The sequence below is a fragment of the Astatotilapia calliptera genome, chromosome 17 (assembly GCF_900246225.1).
Source record: "Astatotilapia calliptera chromosome 17, fAstCal1.2, whole genome shotgun sequence".
NCBI classification, from domain to species: Eukaryota; Metazoa; Chordata; class Actinopteri; order Cichliformes; family Cichlidae; genus Astatotilapia; species Astatotilapia calliptera.
The window spans coordinates 19,867,613-19,888,552 of record NC_039318.1 but is presented as its reverse complement, the minus strand read 5'-3'; the positions used below and the strand labels follow the sequence as shown (position 1 = coordinate 19,888,552).

At 40.3% G+C, this 20,940-nt stretch overlaps 1 protein-coding gene across 1 annotated transcript in view; it reads right to left on the bottom strand.

Annotated features, from left to right (window-relative positions):
* Positions 1-20,940, bottom strand: part of plxnb2a.1 (plexin b2a, tandem duplicate 1) — a 230,874-nt gene that overhangs the window by 149,760 nt on the left and 60,174 nt on the right. The window contains exon 2 of the mRNA XM_026148328.1: positions 14,453-14,510. The gene's annotated coding sequence lies outside the window, so the exon portion shown is untranslated. The remainder of the gene's footprint in view (positions 1-14,452; positions 14,511-20,940) is intronic.

Here is a 20,940-nt window from a genome sequence, read left to right as displayed (position 1 = left end):
TGATCAATGTCCCATCATCACCTATATAAGAGGCATCTGCCTATGAAAGTAGAAAGTGCACCTGATATCTTCACTTAGTGCAGTTCGAGCAAATGAAAAGAAACTACTGGGTTTATTTTCGTTACCACTTTGTGCATTTCTCACTCATATCATCTCATTCTCTCTGAAACAGCAATAAGCCATACCAAGTGTTGATATATTTCAATTTGACTACTTAAGACGTCATCTTACTTCCTGTGACTGGTCCATAAATATAGAAAGCCAGAATCTAAACAATGTTTTCACACCTCAAAGGTTTCACATCTGTAATTTTAGTTTAAAATAGTGGCAGAGGATGCTTAAATAACCAGTATGAGCAAGAGTGGCGTTTACAACATTAAACCCATCATTTCAAGGTTGCATTCAAATTTAAAATTGCTACATTTTGAGGCCAAATCAATTTATTTTAACTGACTGGCAACAATTTAGAGAAATCTCTTTTCAAAACTGATGTAATTATTGTGATCATTAGCAACCGCTGTACAAACAGCACACTGGCATTGTGCCCTGGAGTGTGAAAAGCAGGAAAGTTACTCACTTATAAGTGTAAGACATGTCTTTAAAATAAACTGCACCAGCTGTTGGTGTTATGAATAATGGATAAGCAAATTAGTTAGCACATGTATGAAGTTGTTCATCAGATATCCCACACTTGACCATCTCACATTTACCTTCTCAAAAACATTAATTTCATGTAAAAACTAGGTGAGCGAGCTCCTTATAGGTTAAATATCTGATTCTACAGGTCTATGAAATGTAGTTCAAGCTAACACAGAATGATGGATGCTTCAAGCCCATAAAGTATTTGAGCACCTGTAGAAACTGCTGTTATGTGATTAGGTGGACTGATATTTAATTTACACCTTCGCATGTACAAGGCACACAATGTACTTAAAAGCAGGTGAATGGTTTCACACATTAAAGCGTGAATGTGATAAAAACGCAACACATTCTCAGCTTCAGTGTGACATTCCTTAGGTATGACACCACATAACATATCCAAATGAACATTTAATAAAGAGCAGTTTTCTATTATTAATATTATTTATAATTTATGATGGTGTTCTTGCATACTTCCCAATCAATAAATGGATAAATCCAATGCTTTTTTGATATTTGGTCTAAATTTTACCCAGTGCCTGTCATTTTACTGCATGAGATAACAGTAGTTGACTTTTTCAGCTTTCTGCTATGACTAATGACAGCATTAAAAATAAATAAATAAATAAACACCTTTGTTTAAAAAAAAAAAAAAAACCCCACACAATCTAAACTTCCTCCTACTTTTTAAAAAAAGTCTCAAGTTTAAAACTACACCTTGACATCAGTGTGATTGGGAAACTGATGGGCTCCTGAACATTCGTATCGTTCTTTTAGTGGTGAAATAAAGTAGCTGAAAGAAATTACAAAAAAAAAAAAAAAAAAGTGAGAAATTCACAGAATTCTCACATTAATCTTTAAAAATCTTCAAAGTGGATAAAAACGGAAGAGATGGATGGCTGGAAAGGTGGGGGTGAACACATCTGGTTCTACTCAACGTGACTGACATTCCTCAGGGATAAAGGGAGACACAGAGAGCAGGCTTGATGGCAGCGGAATGGACTTTTACACAATATCAGTCTCTCCCGACGGGTATCTGCACAGATCAGAAGCATGTGGTGTTTGCCGAGTAAACAAAAATCCCACGACTTCCAATCTGAAGCAACCAGAAGGGTGTGGAAACCGAGCAGATGCTGTGGACTTTAAATTTATGACTTTTCCCACTGCTGTCCATTACTTTCAGCTTTAGTGACTTCAGTGGATAAAAATGTTCTTTCCTAGTTTATTATGGTCATGTTTCAATGTGCTGAACACATTTGAAATTTCCAAGTATGACTTCAAACTATTAAACTATTTTAACTATAAACTATTTTCCAAATTTCCTTGTGTCTATATTTCAACGTCATCTTTTTATGACATTCCAAGAATACCATGACAAATTCTGGGGGCGAGAGGAAGACGGACCATTTTGAAAACCTTAATTTCAGTGCTAGAAAAAAATAAAACAAAAACAAATAAACAATTTGTCCTTTAGGATGAAAGAATTTGACTCCTATTATATGATGTCATAAGTTTAATTTGCTTCATGAATGAGACGGATTTCTCTATTTCAGGCCTAAGGCTGTGTTTGAGCTCAGCATTAGCACTGCATGCCTCTCCTTTTATTTCAGGGAGACTGACAGCAATAATTCAGCAAAAGAAAAAAGTGAGTTGAAACACCCTTTATATAAAAGCCTTTATATAAAAGATGGATGTAGCTTCGATTTGAGGTCCAAGTTAATGCAGAAATGCCTTACATCTGCAGTCTTTCTAATGGCCAGCAGGGGGAGACTCCTCTAGTCAAAAAAAAAAAAAAAAAAAGGTTACAAGTAAGTCTACTGGAAAACAGCTCTAGGCTTCCTTGTCCTTTGACCTCAAGGAACACAATCAATAGCAGGTTCCAAGGCTTCGGGTCTTTATAAATCATAGTCACCATTTGTGTCCAGAAATGTCGAGGTGACAGACGGGGTAAAACCCTACTGACATCCACATCCATCGACACCATCCTCACAGATTTGTTCTTCACTGACATCGACATTCAAACCACGTCCATGCGACAGCTTAAGATTTTTGGACACACTAGAGCAGCGGTCCTCAACCTTTTTTTGCGCCACGGACCGGTTTATGCCCGACTGGCCTTTAAGGTGTCGCGGATAAATACAACAAAATCAAACTAGTACCTGTACCGGAAAAAAAGGAGATTTATTCATAACACACGTGAAAAGACCCAGGAAAACAGAGTTAACGATAAAAACGATTAAAAAAATAACACTGAAAACCGATAAAAACCCTGAAAACCATACATTTCACACCTGAGCCTCAACTCTCGCGGCCCGGTACCAAACGACTCACGGACCGGTACCGGTCCGAGGCCCGGGGGTTGGGGACAGAGCGCTCCTGTGAAAATAAAACTTTACACCGCTCGTTTACAGAAGCAGCAGCTCCGGAAAGAAAGTGAAAAGAAACTCTTTTTTCTAAGATAAAGTCAGTTGGGGACCGGGCAGTCTGTGTTACTGAAGCCTTAAACATAATTTTTAATGTTTTGTTGGCTCTGTTAAGGCTTTTTTGTTTTCTCCCTGTGCAGCATGATCAGTCTTAACTTCCATCTTTGGTTTGTGGGGTTAAAAAAATAAATAAACGGAATTCCTCGTCCTACATAAAGCACATCATATCACCTTGCAGCTGATCTCCTGTCATTACGAACATCACTGATTCGATTTACCACCCTCTCATATCAGTCTCTGCTCTCACTGGTAGTCGCTTCAATTGCTTCGCTGAAAGTTGGGAAAACTCAGGACCCAGCACAGATTATTTTACTCCATACTTTGTTGCTGAATGTCACCAAGTTTCTGTGGTGTGGTTGATACTTCCTGCCAATTGTTTCCTGTGCTGATGCCCGTAAATACAGAAAATAAATCACCGACAAATTCTAAAATGCAGGAGCGAGACTTGGCCGGCAGGTCCACGGCACTTCACTGCGTATGGATAAGACAAATGTTAGACAATCAACTACAGTAGCTTGCTGGTGGAAATACAAACGGTATCAGGCTACAGTCAACTATTTACTTTTCTGATTTTTAATTAAGCTTTCCAGCTGTTGGTGCACTGATAACCACCTATCTGGGAAATATATCTGAACATCATGACTGATCACAGCAGCATAAATTACATGAAATCTACCAAGCTCCATGAGCTACAGGCTGGCATTTAGTCTCAAACATCTGCCGCTTCAGTTTGATTTCCATTAATCGTAGACGTCTATTTTTAGGCGTAAATACAACCTCTCGTGCCCCACATCCCTGTCTGCGCGGCGTTTAATCGAGCAGAAATGCAATATAAAAACTAATATTCCAAACACACGATCGAACCCCGGCCCAGAGACGCGGCACACACCCAAAGCAGCGGTGGTGAAAATCTGAACTTGTCTCTCTGTCTGCAATAGAAAATGAAATGCCAAGCCTGGCTAAGGACATAATGAAAAAGCTATTATCAGCATAAGCTTTCATCAGCACTGCATTCAGCCATGTTCAATACAAACTGATTCTCTCATCTCACGCTGTACCCATCTGAATGCTGGGATATAATAAAGGACGCAAGATAAGAGAGTGAAAGAGATCACTTCTTTCTTTTTTTTAAAAGTAGTTTTTAAATCGTGCATCAGCACATTTACAGCGAGACGAAGTTTTCATCAGCACACACACGGATAAGTTGGCCCTTGCGGACGCCGTGATAATCAGCCCGTGATTGTCAGAGTCCGATCAAGTCGGTTCATTAGTGACGAACGTACACGTCTTTGTCCACTCCTGCTTATATCTGCATCCATTCATGAGCCTTTTCATTTTCCCGCTTTGTTGTGACTAATTATTGGGGAACTTATTCTTTCCGTGAGACTCCGTCTGTCACCTCCAGCATCACCATCCCTGAATTCAAATACAGCCTCCTCATACAAAATTCAGCACAACTTTAAATTATACATATTACGATACAATATTAAAGCTATATCCAGCATATATTAAGCAATAATGAGGAGGGGCTCGAGTCAGGCCTGTCAAGTACAGAGTCAAATTGCAAAGAAAAATGTGACTGTGAATCAGCCTTCTTTTCCCCCTCTCTTGTATAAAAGCTGTGCAGAAATGTCAGGTCATTTACCGAAATCCAAGCAACCTTTACACAGAGAGCCAAATTGAGTCCATCAGGGCAGAGGTAGGTGGCACCAGCAGGTATATGAGGTAATTTATGCCATCAACTATTGGCGTTTTCTGAGCTAAAATACAATATTACCCGTCTCTAGCAGTGGGTGTGAAAATACTGTCCCTTGGATTTCACTCTGGTTGGATCTTTCGTAACAAAATACCATCTGCAGGCCAAATTGCCCCTCGGGGACATTAAAGCTCTGTTCCAATCTAGTCTACTCTACAATGTTATTACCAATAACAGTAATGGCAAATGCAGAGGGGGGGCATGAGGGAGTGGAAAGGGTAGCACAGTGAGAGAGAAAGAGAGAGTCAGATGAAGAAGATAAAGTGTAAAAGAACAACTGAAAGTTGGTTTAGCTGGTGATTTGCGGATTTTTATTTTGCTCTGTCCAGTATAGCTTATTTTCTCCATGAACAGTTGTATGTTCTTTATCTATTATCAATAAATGCAGAGAAATCTTCTTAGAGAGATAAAGAAACCAATGCTGATGTGCCAAAAATTGCAGTTCCTCAGACGTCCACATGAGGCTGACTCCAAAAGCGAGTCAGCCTCCACAAACTCCCACGTTAAGATTCCCAACTTTACAGCAGGAATAAAGATGCCACAAAAAAAACCTTCCAGAACCAGTTTTTAGTTAATCTTACAGGACATCTAATAACTATTTTTATGTTATTCTCCTGAATAAAAGATAGTGATGGTAAATGCACAAATTAATGCATTACTGTACCGTTTAACTTTTATATAGTCATGTGAAAAACCATGTACAGCCTCACCCCTTTCATAAGAGTTAATAAAGACAGCAGCAGCCAGGTGGTGCTAATCAAATGCTCAACAATCAGTTGAGCATTTGATTAGCCACTTCAATAAAAGCAGACGTTTTGACAGTTTGCTGGTCTGTAGTGTTCAGCAATGTGTTAACACAATATCACAGTCTTCCCTGGACTGGAACTCACAGCAAATTCACTGCAAAGTGATACAGGGCAACTCAGAGGAACCGCAAAAACCCACAAGTTACATCTCTGACTCTACAGGCCTCAGTTAGCATGTTAATTAAAAAAAAAAAATTAAAAAAAAAATTAAAACATGGCAGTATGGCTTAGCTTTCCAAAGTTGCTTCTGAACCAACCAAGCAAGACTTCAACCAAGACTTCTGGAACAACGTCCTTTTTATTTGGGCTTGTTTTACAGCCACAGGGCTGGGAACCATGAACTCTTCTGTACACCAAACTATTCTAGAGTCAAATGACGTGGTCCACCTTGTAGCTAAAGCTGGACTAAAAGTCGTTTATGGGGTAGGACAATGATCCCAAGAATGGCAGCAGATCTCTGACAGAATGACTGAAAAACAAACGACACAGAATTCCAGTCAATGTTCAGACCCGACTAAAATGCTGCGGAGGCGAATGTGCATAAATAAATGCCCACAAACCTCAATGAACCTGTATCCACATTGCTATTGAAATTGGTTCTGCAAGCTACCAAATCATGGAGTTTACTTCAGCATCAAATCAACCAGGTGTTGACTGTCTGTGATAGGAACACTTAAAGGACCTGCTAATATATTTGGCACATTTAACTGTGTCCATTTATAAAAATGTGAACTAACAAACAAGAAAGTCTCTGGAGCTGTAGCCCGCCACTAAGTGCAGCTGTCTACCATAGCAAACCTTATTTTTTTCTCTCCATTAAATGTTAAAGTCAAACACTGCACTTTGAATTCCAAGCCACACCTAATGTTGTGTGTCTAACCAGGAAATAAATCTCTTTCATCCATCCACTGCTTGTTGCATCCTTTTCACCGCGCTCACACGTAGGCGTTCAGTCCCTGTATGCACAATTGCTTCCTCCTGACAGTCATTCTCACTGCCAGAGAACCTTTTCTGCAGGGCAAATTTGAAGAAGGAACTCGGAAATCTTTTTGTTAATAGAGGCCTGTGCAATCACGGAAGCTCTGTGATATAATAAAGGAGAAGCGGTGCAATACAAAAAGGTATACGTGAGCATGTTGGTACTGTATCCGAGTGGCTGCTTTTTGTGTCGGACATAAATCCTGTTTGATCAAATTCATTGCAGAGTGAATGCATCTGGAAAGAAACTGCAGCTGATGCTCTTCTATGCATGCACTATATGTGCAATAATTCAGCGCAGATATTGCTGGAGCTAGTAAGGGAGCTGCTGGACTTGTTAACAGTAACGATGACAGTCTCTGTCCTCTCCAGCGCGAGTGGAGTTTACAGTATGAAGCCAGGCCTCGCAGCTGTGGCTCCCCTCCGAGACGCACAAACACCCACACTGAAATGAAGACGCAGACACACTGAACTTCCTCCTGCAAAACAAACCAGCGCTTTCCTGTGCAGCTCCCAGAGGAGCGTGGGTGTGCGTGTGCAGGAAAAAGCATGTGAACTGATATAAATACATAAACACAGATATTTACACACATAAATTAAAAAAAAAGAAAAATAAGCTGTTTATAATTACATTTATAAGCTTTATGACCTGACATATGTTTTGGAGTTTTACAGAAAATTATGATGCAATTTTTATCTTTTAATGGCTTCTTTTTAAACAGCCTTACTGCACTGCTGACTTTTCCAGACATTACTCAATAATGCACAGTCAGAACTTTAACTTGTATCATATCTGTATGACGGGCCAGCTGAGCGCTCTACATCCAGGCAGCACCCTTGCCTAAAGCAAAGGAGTAAACTAAGATTATTCCCGATAGTAGGAACATGTTTGTGCAAGATGGAAGCATGAATGACCTGAGAACAATCCAATTCTCCTGAAATCTTCTTGAGTTCTTGGTGAAAACACGACTACTCAGCCATAGCCCTTCAGAGAGAAGGATTTGGGATCAGTAGGTTTAAAGCCTCTGGGGTAAATGAAGAGTTAAAGTTAAGGTTTTGTTTTGGAGAGTTTGTTGGGTCATCTTTGTTTAGAAGGCTTCGCTGCTGAACATTTGGTACTTGTCGCAGTCACTAGCATTACAGCCAGCCCATTGCAACCCTTGAACAATTCCTTGAACTAGCTGTGTATACAACCCAAAAACCGCAATTTACAAAAACCAGCAAGAAAATTACAACACTTCACTCAACAGGATCTAAAGTGTATTTAAAAACACCACAAACTGCACGTGTGCATTTCAACAAACAGTGTTCGTCTCAACCGTTGTCTATGAACAGAAGTTCTTGGAGTTCCCGTCTCAGTGGTCTGAAATTTGAGCCTCCACATTTGGTCAAGAGGCTCCTGGGAATATACGGCCGGGATGATGAGAGGGTGGGTGAATACTGGATGTGGAGAAGCGTGTCTTCCTAACACAGGCTGGATCAGAGAAAGAGAATATGGATAATGCACTACCTGGGGTCAACAGAGGTCTTCCCTGTGTGTATAAATTTTAAGTATGAACAGCACTGCTTTTGAATTTTAACTATAGGGCTGGACATCTGTCGATCGCTACCATCGCTACAGTCTGATGATAGCTGAATGCACACTTTGAAATGTGTAAGTATTGGTGACAGTTTTATGTATTTACACTCAGAAGTGATCACTTGATGTCACGAGTCTGATGTTTAGTTCTAATTAATGGAAAAATCTGGAAATCTATGTTAGATGCAGCTAATTGATGCATTTTTATTTGGTCATCTGTGAAAGCCAGTTTCAAATTGCTCACATTACCCCAATGCACACTTTTATGTTACCCATCTGCCCATGTTCATTTCATTTCCAGTCCACTGCAAAACCACACGTTACCTGATGTGTTTAGTTCTCCGTTGACCTCTTTTATAAGGCCAATCATTCACTTTTGGTTTTCTATATTTTCTGCATTTTGTGGTGGACCTAAGCTCCTGTTCCCCCTTTTCATCACTATTTGGTCTCAATTATTGTCCGTCACTCACTCACGACCCTGTGTTTATTACCTTATTTGTTAGTCTGATCAACAAATATAAAAACATGTAAGCACTGTTTGACAAACTTAACTTAAAGTCCATTTAATGGGTGTTTTCCAGAGCTTTCAACCACAGAAATCGACCCATGTGCACACCGGTTACAGTTTAAAGTCCCACACCAGCCTACAAACCTTCAATCTGAGACTGACTGCTGTCAGTCCCGAGTGGGATCACAATTGTTCAGAGATGGATCGCCTCCAAACAGCACTAACCATGGCTCGGTTACAATTGTGAGCCTCACATTAAGGTCCTGCATTTGAATCCAGGCTGGGGCCTCTTAATACAAATCTTCTAGCAAACAGCAATTCCCCCCCCCCCCCCCAGTTGCAAAGAATTTGGATCCTGTGAGTGAGCCCTAATAATCTCACACTATTCCACTGATGTTCAGGTGGCAGAATTGCAAAAATAGCAAAAGACAGGAAAGAAGATTATAACATGGATGCACCAAGCTTTGATTTTCAGTTCAAACTGGGCATCAGCGGGAGCTCTTCTGATTTAAGGTGAAACAGCCGAGTGGAAATGTTCCACTTCAAAGGATTTACCACCTGATATGATCTCGACTCTGTTCAATACACACTGTTAAATACTAACAGACAGTCTTTTGTTGTACTTAAGACTGTTTATGATAATCATCAGCACAGCTCCACAACTGTTTCATTACTGCAGAACTACTTCCTGTGTTGGACGCGTTATCAGACGCCCCTTCCTGTGCTCTCTCCATCACCCTGACAGCCTCCCGTGTGTGTTGCAGAAATACTGCATGTGTCTGTGTCCATTGTGAGGCTAAATAATAAGAAGGCACTTAAGCAAAAGGTATGTGTTGACACAGCAACTTCACTTTAATGAAGCGACTTTGAGAATTTTATATGATATAGCCCACAGAAAGAAAAGCAGTAGGTCTTTGTCTGAGTGGAGGAATTTATCAATAAAATACCACAGCGCTCTTACACTGTACCCCGTGAGGGTGTAATACTCATTATACAACAGAAAGCTACGAGTAAAAACTTGTTGGACTGATGAAAAGCAGAACCAGCATTTTTACATTCTTACCACTAACTGCAGTAAATCTCTGTGGCCATTTTTGAAACAGTGTTTTCCAATCCCATGCAAAGCAGACCTACTCCAGGCCACAGGTGGGACCCCAATTGGCCACCCCTACCAACATCATTGTACTAGAGTACGGTCTTGCAGTGGCCAACAACACTGGATGAGAGCACGGACAGGACCAGCAGCAACATAACTTCATGCATTTACTGACGTGTAATGCAACTTTCTGCTTCTACTCCACTAAATATTATATTTTATACTCTACACCGTTACTTTAAATTACTTTAAAGCTTTAAAAAGTCAGCTTTTACAGTCATTCATTTACAGATATGTTGCATTATTACATAAAAAGCAAAGTAGAAACATAATTTTCTATAATTGCTATTTGATTTTCAAAGTGCATGTATTCTCATTATACATCTTCTGGATTTATAAGCTACTGAAGTAAGTAAACATTCAAATGTACCTAAGTAAAAAATCTGAATAATCTTTATTTACCACTTTGCAAACTGGTGAATGTATCACAGCATTGTGTTTAAACAGTTTTTCAAGCAATAAACAAACAACAGGATGCACAACAAGATCTGTTCACCTTTAAGTTTTCATGGTTTGTGTCTTCATCAGTGTCAGTGAAGCCCACTACAGCCGAATCAATGACTGTGCTCTGACCTGTCAGTCATGTTTTTATCATCGGTGTAAAAAGCTAACAGCCAAAATCAATGTTCAGCTGACAGGAAACTTAATTCAGAGTTAACTCCAGTGTTTGACCTGCTGTTTGCACCACATAAAAGGTCAGGTGGAGATAAGAGTCCCAGGGATTCATCTTCTGTCTCACAATTCCTCAATCACTGATCCGTTTACCAGTTCTGAGTCATAGTTTGCTCCGATATATTAAAAAGCTACAAAAGCCAAAATTTGATTTCTTTAAATAAAAGTTTTAAACTTAGGTTTAAAATGAATTTGTATATTAAAATGGTGACCCCTTTCTGCAGCTGATTTTACCACTGCTTTCCAAAACAGGCCATAAGAAGTACTGATAAGTAGGGCTGGGCCATATTATAAAGTTCACGGTAATACCGGTATAATGTTAGGCAACGATAGGAAAATGAAATATCGCAATAGAATGTGAGTAAAACGCGCATGCGCAGTGCCTTTGTTTTCATACGCACATGGCCGATTCTTGAGTGAAACAGATGAACCAGAATTGGTTTGTAAAAACGGTGCAACTTCAGTGATGTGTAACTGGTTTGGTGTTTGTCCGTCAGATACACGACAAAGCACATTTTTTTGCAGAACATGCAAGCAAGCGGCCGTCGCTATTGTCGTATTTGTCGGACTAAGATGCTCTTAAATCTGGGAGTAATCTGGGTCCTAAACTCCGTATCTTCAGGTCAAACAACACTGCAGCATCACTTAGAGTTAAAAACTGTCTAAATTCTTTCATCTTTAATAAAACGATCAGCATTGCTGCTTTACCAGGTGTAACTATGAAGTTTAACTTCCAGGCATCCATGAAAACAAAATTTATTACATTTAACGGAGTTAGAAGTTAGCAGGAAGCTAGCGGAAGTTAGCTCGCTAGTTTTGCTAGTTACCTAAGCATGATATAGCATGTTCTGACTGAGAGATTTCTGAAAAAAATCAAACGTACAGCTCTGCTATCACTTCCAACATAAATGAAGACAGGAAACTAAACAGCAGTGACATTTGTAGGGTTACTGAAGTTGGGCTAGCTGGTATATAATGATGTGCTACGTGATCGCTAGCGACACAGCTATGTTAGCATAACATAAACAGTGAAGCTGGACGACGAACACTAACACTTTTCCACTTATAAAAGTTAACGTGAAGGTTCCTCATGGTTAGAGACAAATGCAATCGCATGGCAGGATGCTGTAAACGGACCGAACTTCAGTGAGGAGAACAACTGAGATAATCCATCCACAATACAAGGTTAGTCATTAATATACTGCAACAACATGGGAATAGAGCAGCTGCCAGAGAATTCAACATTAATGAATCAATGGTACAGAAGTGGAGGAAGCAAGAAGAATGAGTTTAATAAAGTTTGATTTATCTGACTGCTTTGTTTCGCTTAATGTGCCTTATAATCCCGTGCACCTTATGGTCTGAAAAATGCGTACTGCACAATGCAGTTTAATGTTGCAAAGCACCTCTTTTTAACTTCAGTGGATATTATACATGGTTATGCTCAGGATATGTCAGCCCATTTCTACTGGAAATGCCTTTTGGTTAAACTTTCAGCAAGGAATTTGCATTTGCACTGTTACATTTTTATAAAGCTTTAATGTACATAAAAACCAGCTTCTTGTTTAAGTGAAAATAAATGGAAGGTTGTCTTTTTGCGCTAGTAATGTTGTGGAGTTGTATTTTGTCTCGCATCAATTATATCGTCAGTTATATCGTTATAGCAAATTTTCAAATATATATCGTGATAAATATTTTTGGCCATATCGCCCTGCTCTACTGATAAGTATAACAGAAGTGAAGGGAGGTTCTTGGAAGGGAAGTTTACAGTTTAATGCTGCTTTAGGCTTAGATTGCTGTCGGACTTCCCACAATGCACTGAGGACTTCTCCTTGTGCCATTTACATGACACTGTGCATGTTTTCTCTTTCATGTAGTTTGTTTTTTGTCCTTTTTCTGTTCTCCAAGATGTTTGCCCCTCCTTGAGCCTATTTCTGTAGGAGCTCCCTTCCTGCTTGAAGGGAGTTTTTCCTCTCCACTGTCATTAAGTGCATGTCCAAAGGGGAACGCCTAATTGTTGGGGTTCCCCATCTAATATTGCAGGGTCTTTATCTAAGCACCTTGAAACAACTGTTGCTGTGAACTCGAGTTGTTTAAATAAGATTTGAATTAAACTGACGCTCGCATCCAAACACTTCTGAATAGAGTAAAATATGTTAAAATTAGAGATGGACCGATCCGATATTACGTATCGGTATCGGTCCGATACTGACCTAAATGACTGGATCGGATATCGGAGAAAAATAAAAAATGTAATCCGATCCATTAAATATCACGAAAGCACCTCACAAAACTTGCAACACGCCGTAACTCACCTCAGAACGTTAGCACGTCGGAGCAGTATGCATCACGTGATAGAGCGGCTGTGGCATGCGGGACCTGTGGTCTGGATAGCATTTGGAGCTTCGCTAGCAACCTGGCATTTCATCTCCGACAAAGTTATCCCCGAGAGAAGTAAAGCAAGTGTGTAAGTCCATCTCTGAATGTTTGTAAAGCATTCCTGCGTTAAGCTTAACGAGCGACTGCCTCTCGCTCTCCGGCTGCTACTTCAATCGTGAAACTGCTTAAATGATCAGCTGATCGGCTTTTCTGTCGCGAGTCCGTCTTTGTTTTTGGCCCACTTTGCACCAGAAAGAGGAAACCAGCGGCTGAACAACAGCAGCACGTTTAACCTTGATCAGCTGTTGTTAGAATTTATTTAATATTACTTTCTACACCAGGATCTTTTTCTACGTAGCTGACGCTGGTAACTGTGCAGGGGCGGATCTAGCAAAGTTTAGCCAGGGGGGCCGATAGGGCATTAACTGGGAAAAGGGGGCACAAAGACATACTTTTCTTTCTTATTCTCATTTAAAATGTCTAGCTTTTAATAAATAATTATCTGACACACAAAGTTTTAATTTGATGTAAAATGAATAGAAGTCAATTACTGTATATAGTGACTATTAAGTCTAATATATATACCCTAGTAAGCTATAGTACTTTTTCCTTTGGGAAGGTACCATCTGTGCAGTCTGCAATTTTGTTGAAGAAAGATGTTGAATCTATTTAATATTTCTTGAAAAATAATTGATTTCTGTGCATTTTTTTTCACACTGCATCAAATTAAGGTTGATTACGTCGATTAAGCATCATGAGGTGGAGCGTGAGGGGTGGTTCCTTATTTTTTATTTATTTATTTTTGTTGTTGCTGGGAGTTGGAACCCTATTAGTTAGGTTGCTTAATATTTACGCTAAGTACTCTTTAAAATACCAGAATAGGGAGGATGGTGTAGGTCTAAGTTTATTAGATTGATCAGTATTGCTGAACTATGAAATATTTTTTTTGTATACAGGTATAACAGAATAGCTTTAGTGTAGTTGTTGTTTTAAACTTGAGTATGAACTTGCAGACTTGCAAAATACAGCAAGATATTTTAAAAAAACAGTTTTGTTGATTAAAAAACACTATATCGGATTCATATCGGTATCGGCAGATATCCAAATTTATGATATCGGTATCGGTATCGGACATAAAAAAGTGGTATCGTGCCATCTCTAGTTAAAATGTATCTCCCAGTGCTCCCAGAGGTATACAGATGTTTTAAATCTTAGAAAATGTGAGGACCTACATGAAGCAATCAGATGAAAGACTGCTAGCACCCTCAGGATGAACAAAAAGGTGGGGTTCAGTTGAGTTCTCAAGCAGGCAGTCCACCAAATCATCAAAAAAAAAAAAAAAAAAATCAATATTTTCCTTCAATCACAAGTCTACCACTGAGGTCGTCATTGAAATAACATCGTCAGGTGGCTGAAAGCAGGTCCTGAGTGAAGCTCTGATTAGAGATCTTAGAAGGCAAAGAGGGAAGATTAGGGTGGAGGTGATCAAATCTTACCTGTTCAGTGATGAAGCCTGTTGAACCCTGATGACATGAAGAACCTCTCTCTCCTCACCTACGAAAGACACAAGAGTTGAGTTTGTTATTTCCTTTAGTTATACTTGGTAAACTTATTGATCAAAGCTTCGAACATAAATGCATATTTTTGGGTTCGATGGTTTAAACATTCAAAAACATTGCTGCTGTGTGAACGCGGCCCGGCGAATCACTCGTAGCTTTAAATCTGAACTCGCTAATTAACTCTCCCACGGAGTTCGACTTGAAACACACAAATTAACAAAATTGAAGCGATGAGGTTTACGCCACCATTTGATAGAAGGTTAATTATGCTCAGAAACAGCTGAAAAACAGGAGAAAGAAGCAGCCAGGAAGTAAACTTCAGAGGAGACGACACCCCCACACACCAACGCTGCTCATATACACACACATGCTAATTACGCCTAATGCAGGAATCACTCAGCCTCCAACTTTTTTGTGACTCAGCTCAATCAGACTTTAGTAGTCCATGTGATCTGGACCAAACTAATCAACCACCTACACTACCAATCAGCCACGAGTCAGAACACTTAACTCCACAGCCTGGCAGGGTGACCAAGCTCAGATTAACGCAGTCTTCAGTACTTCACAGTTACCCCTGATTAAAGTGATTTCATGCCATTCATGACACGGCGCCCCGATCCCGGCTCTTAACATGCAGGAATTTCCATCGCACTTCACACAAAGGGAACTTTTAAAAAACGCTTAACATGAATCTCATAGAAAATGCATTAAATGCACCATTAGCTCAATTTAAAAGCTCAAAGGCAACAGAGTTGTTCATATAAGCCAAATGTCTGAAAAATATGGACGAACCAACTGAAACTCTACACACTAAAGTCCACGGAAAGACTCCATCTGATAATCTGTCCTTCAGAAAGAAAAGATTTGACTGATCAGAGTTATGAGTTATAAAGATGAACCTGTTTTTCCTTCTATGGACAAACAGTTCAGTTTTCTCAAGTTCTCTTCTGCACAAGCTTTTTTGGTGTCAGTGCCAGTAAACAGAGTTTCTGACAATGTGTGCAGCATAAACGTTATAAAAACGGCACATTTTAACCAAAACCGCAATCTTTCACTGAATCTAACCAAAGGGTTTTATGCAGGACATGAAGCTCCCAAAGCAGCTCCCGATGAATCGGTGATTCCTCAAACGCTACCCCTCCTCCAGCCTCCCAGTGTGGACACCTGTGGCTTATCTGTGAGGCATCAGAGAGGATTTTTAAACCTCTACTTAGCCATGAAATTAAAATCTTTAGATTTGGAATATGCTCTGTGAGGTGTGCCGTGGGCAGAAATAAGCAGCGCCCCTGGAGCAAACAGCACACAGAAGAGGTTCACCTGGGTTCAGAAAGGAAATCTGTTGCCAGACCTGAGCTGTGGAGCGCTCCGCCTGCTCCTCTGAGGTCTGCTGAGTCTGTGGACTTACTCCACTTTTAGTTCTGTAGTATTTTACCTCCAATGAGTGTAAATGTCATTTTTGTATTTTGTACATTTTGTTCTTTTATATTCTTTCATCCGCTGTCCCATTTTTGAAAAGATTTTGCACCATCTTAGATCAGTTTTGTAAAGTGCTTTGTCTTGGAAAAGCACCGCATAAATAAATAAATATGGTTTGCTCCCTCTCGCTGTGAGGCAGCAGCGCCAACAACCGCGCCACGCTGCAGCCCGTTTGATTCCTGAAGATGAGAATGATTTGTAAATGCTGTAAAACGTTTTGTGTGCACATGCTGACATCAATAATCGGCTCTTCCCTTGAAGTGGATTACGTGACGCTTCTCTGTGTCGCTGAAGTTTAGGTGCCTGTCAGGTGTCCATCTGCGAGCAGCGTGCTTATGATCAGCATTTTTAACAATCTGCCAAATCAAACATGCGGAGCTACCCAGTGTGGCGACTCCTTGTGATTAAGGCAGCGTCTGAAAGATTTTGGATGCGTGTGAAGACTTCAATGAATCAAAGCAACAAGTCAAAGACATGGTAACATCTATTAATATCTACAGGTCTTAAAAAGTAGTGGTTAACGGCTACGATTTCAGTTAAGTCTGTTTTCAGTTCTTTTAAAAATAAAAAAAGATAATTCGTATTAGCTTTGATATTCCTCAGAGTGTACCCCTGGGAAGTTGTTGCTGGTGATTAGTGCCGATCCTATAAATACACACGATACAAACTCTGCTGGGTAAACATGCATCCAGCTGCCGAGTGTCAAACGATTAGCCTCTGTTTGACCTGCAGCCCAGCGATAAGTTATTTCCTCTAACATTCACACGCCCGACTTGGCTGTTTGTTCTGGAGGAAAAAACCCAGAGGGCCTGCTCAAATTTGCTGCATTGTTTAGCTGAAAGATGGCAGTTTAACGACTGAATTCCTCGTTAAATACGTTGCTTATTAATCCTTCATCTTGTGAGGCGTCATTGAAAATTTTGAGGCCTTCTGAAATCGGCTTGCCTGCGTCTCAGTTCAGGCGTTGCAGCTGGAAATTCTCCATCTAAACTTATAACTTTATAATAACTTTGGTTATCTTTCTATAAACATTTCCTTCTCTTCTCTCTGTGGAGCACTGAGTGCTGAAATATAAATGAATGATTCTGTTAACTCTAACTGGAGGTCAAACCAGTGATTATTTTCATTATGGATTCATCTTCTAATTACTGCCTTATAAAATCCACCAGGCCTTTAGTCTCAGGCTAAAGATATTTAAATTTAAGGTTTCATAAAAGACAAATAAGCAAAATCCTGACACCGTATGAGCTGGAAAAGAGAAAATAGTTACTGATTAATTTTCTTTCCTTTTGCTTTTTCGTTTTGCTCCTCTGCATTAGAGCACGGTGACTAAAAAGGCCAGATTCTTTAGGAGTATATCTGCTGGTGATCCCATTTGTTTAACGGAAAGAACTGAAGCTAAATTAAACTTTATTTGAAAGGAAATGCAAGATTTAGTTGAAAATAACAAAGAAAAAAGCGACTTAAAAAGATAAGAAAGCTGTCAGTTAATATTTTCTATTGCTTGATCCTCAGTCCATTCATAATGCATGACAGGAGATAATTTTAACGCTCTCAGGACTCTGATGTTGGAGGTGATCTGGACCTTTTCCCCATTTCATGCATGAAATAAAAAGCTGCTTTGATCAAATTTGAAAAAAAAAACACGCGCTTTAATGAAAGCTGAATCAAAGCGTTCCTGAATCCAATTCTGTCTTATCGTCAGTTTACCTGTATCGCTTTTATTTGAACTGCAGTGTGAGCAAGAAGTCAGAGTAGTTCCAGGTGGATACTGGAATCCATTGGGGGCTCCTTTTGTTACAGATTCATAACTTATTATGGAACGAATTTCAAGTCAAAGCCGACGTGCGTCTGACTCTGTAGTCTCAAGGTTGCATTTAGCATTTTGCAGGTGATGTGGTGCCTCTGGTTTCATGACTCTTTGCAGACTAGAGAAAAGCATATTGGGGTTTTGTTCATGAGAGGGGAAAGGAGAAGTCAAAAGTCACAGCTCCTATTTCCCTGCCCTGATCTATGGCCACGAACTGAGAAAAAGAAGAAAGAACAAGATAGCAGATTCCCTCAAAAGCCAAAAGCGACACCACAGCCGACGCGAGTCTCAATGAGAGCTGAAGCTACTGTTGACCAACTTATGAGTAGATAGTAAACACATCAGATCTTACTAGGAATACAATAATGCTGGATATCTGCACTGATATGGACTTGGTTACATGTTAGGAATGAAAGAATGCCACATCGTTTGACCGAAATGAAAATCATCAACCTACAGAGGGCTGAATTCAAAACCATCCTGAAAACCAAAGAGCAGAGCATTTTGCCAAAACGTCACTGCAGCAACTCAAAACAGTAATAGTAGTTTGTACGCTCCCACATGCTTGCATACAAGCTCCTAATGAAATAACGAATGGTGTCCTGGGGGATCTCCTCTTGGATCAGGACCATCACTGAACTCCTGGACAGTGTGAGGTGCAACCTAGCAGCGTTGGATGGATCAAAACATAATGTCGATGAGGTGTTCTATTGGATTTTGTTCAGGTGAGCATTAGGGTCAGTCAGTGGTATGGACTGCCTTCATCCTCCAGGAACTACTTGCATAATCTCACCACATGAGTCAGGGCATTGTCGTCTACTAGGAGGAACCCAGGGCCCACTGCACCAGTCTGACAGTGGGTCCAAGGATTTCACCCAGATACCTGATGGCTGTCAGAGCATTGTTGTAAACTGTGTAGAAGTCTGTGCCCTCAAATGTTATGCTTCTCCAGACCATCACTGACCCACCATGGAACCTGTCATGCTCAACAATGTTAGAGGCAGCATAACTGGTGTAAAACCAACGGTCAGTTATGTTTCTCTATAAATGTGGAGAGAGCTTTCAGGTAAGGCGAGGAGCTCGGTTATTTGACAGCAGAAAAAGAATCTTAACACTTTCACTTTTTAATCAACTGGATATTTTGCATTCCTTCAACATTCTGTCAATCGATCATGCATGTACCACGGGGTAAATACAACCTTCTGTACTGCAGCACAGCATCCTTGAGACTTAAGCAGTCTATTATTCAAAGGGAGTGGGTGTTCATGTTTCTGTGTCTCGCTTGTTCTCCATAGTGGGACGGTCTTATATACACCGCTATGTATTTTCTGAAAAGACACAGACACATATGTGGAAGTTGAGTTTTTCCACTTAGAATTGAATCAAAGAAAAAATCTGTCACAATGAGACAGTAACACTGACAGTTTCTTTTATTAAACACTCTGTAACAGAGGACAGGTTGACAGCATGATTACCTCTTTACTGTTTTTATTGTATTTAAGGCAACACTTGTGTCATCCACTTTCTTAGTGCACCTTATAAAAATCATACCCAGGCTTTCCAACCCCACAGAACAGCTTGAGGTGTCTGCACACTATTTTCAGCACAGATTTCAAGGTGTTGTGTTGCTTTATATGCCTTTAATATCAAGTTAGATAGACAACGGAGAACATCAAGAAAACTGGATAGAGTTCCCTCCTCAAACCCCATCTGAACTCAATTATGCAAGGCGTGATGAAAAAAGTTCCAGAAATCAGCCCATTAAAATAAATAAAAACATATTTTACCACATATCCTCTCAAAACTCCTCTTCACATGCACCTTTTTCAGTACAGCCGTTACTTTTCAACATCCTCTCATTAAGTTCTGCTCACTGCAATCCTCAGCATCAAGTCTGTGTCATACTGACCTGGCTTTTATCGACTATCGACAGGCTCGTGTGATGACAGCTAGGTCGTTTTGTGGTCGTTAGCAACTTTCAGTGGGAGAATTTTTTATTTTTTAAGACCAAAGCTCTAAGGTCCAGTCATGAATAGAATCAGGAGCATGCAAATGCTTTTTCCAATGCTCACAGAGACCACAGACACATAAGTTTACTACGACAACTAAAGGAGTTTTTTTGGCCATTCCTTTCCTAATAGCAAGATTTAGCTCCCCGGGAAATCTGTCCACTTTCTTTCTGCCATCCATCCATCACTCATTATTCACACAGCACTCTAAGAAGAGAATCACAGACTTTCCTCTTCCAGGCCACCTCCTGTGGCTCTACTGAGGGGCACTGAGGCGTTCCCAAGCCAGCAGGGAGGTAATCTCCTTAGCATGACCTTGATCTTCTCCGGGACCTCCTCCTGGAAGGACTCCCCCAAAACTCATCCTTTAGGAGACATCCAGGAGGCACCCACGAGGCATCCAAGTTGCCCAAACCTCTAAAACTTTCTCCTTTTAATGGCGAGAGGTAGCCGTTCTACTCCAAGTGCCTGACTCAGAAAAACCCAACTCCTCCTCATATCTAGAAGGCTTAATCAAGACATCATTTAATTTTCCACTCTTGTATCTGCAGTCTTATTCTTCCAGTTACTACCCAAAGCTTGTGACCATAAATGAAGGTTGGAGGGTAGATTGACCAGTAAATCCACACCTTTCCTTTTAAGCTGAGCTCTCTTCATCACAACAGACTGGCATCCATATCACTGTAGATGTTGCACCAATCCCACTCCATTCTCCCCTGACTCATAAATAACACCAAAAGATACTTAAACTCCTCCACATGGGCAAAAGTTCACCAGCGACCTGGAGTGGGCACTCCAGCCGATTCCAACTGAGAACAAAGGCCTCAGACTTGGAGCTCATTCACAGCATAACCACTTCACATTTGGCTGCAGACAGTCACAGTGCAAGCAAGGCTCAATGAAGCCAATAGAACCACATGATCTGCAAAAAGCAGATGATGAAAAACTGAACACCACACCCTCCACCCTTTGATTGCACCAACTACTGTCCAACTACACAGGACTAAGAACAGGACTGTCACCAAGTGATCTCCAACTAACAGTTCTGTTCGAATCTGTTCAAACATGCACAAGAAAGGGACCCTGAAGAGGAGACTGGCCACATTTAATTATAGTAGCTATGGTTTTTA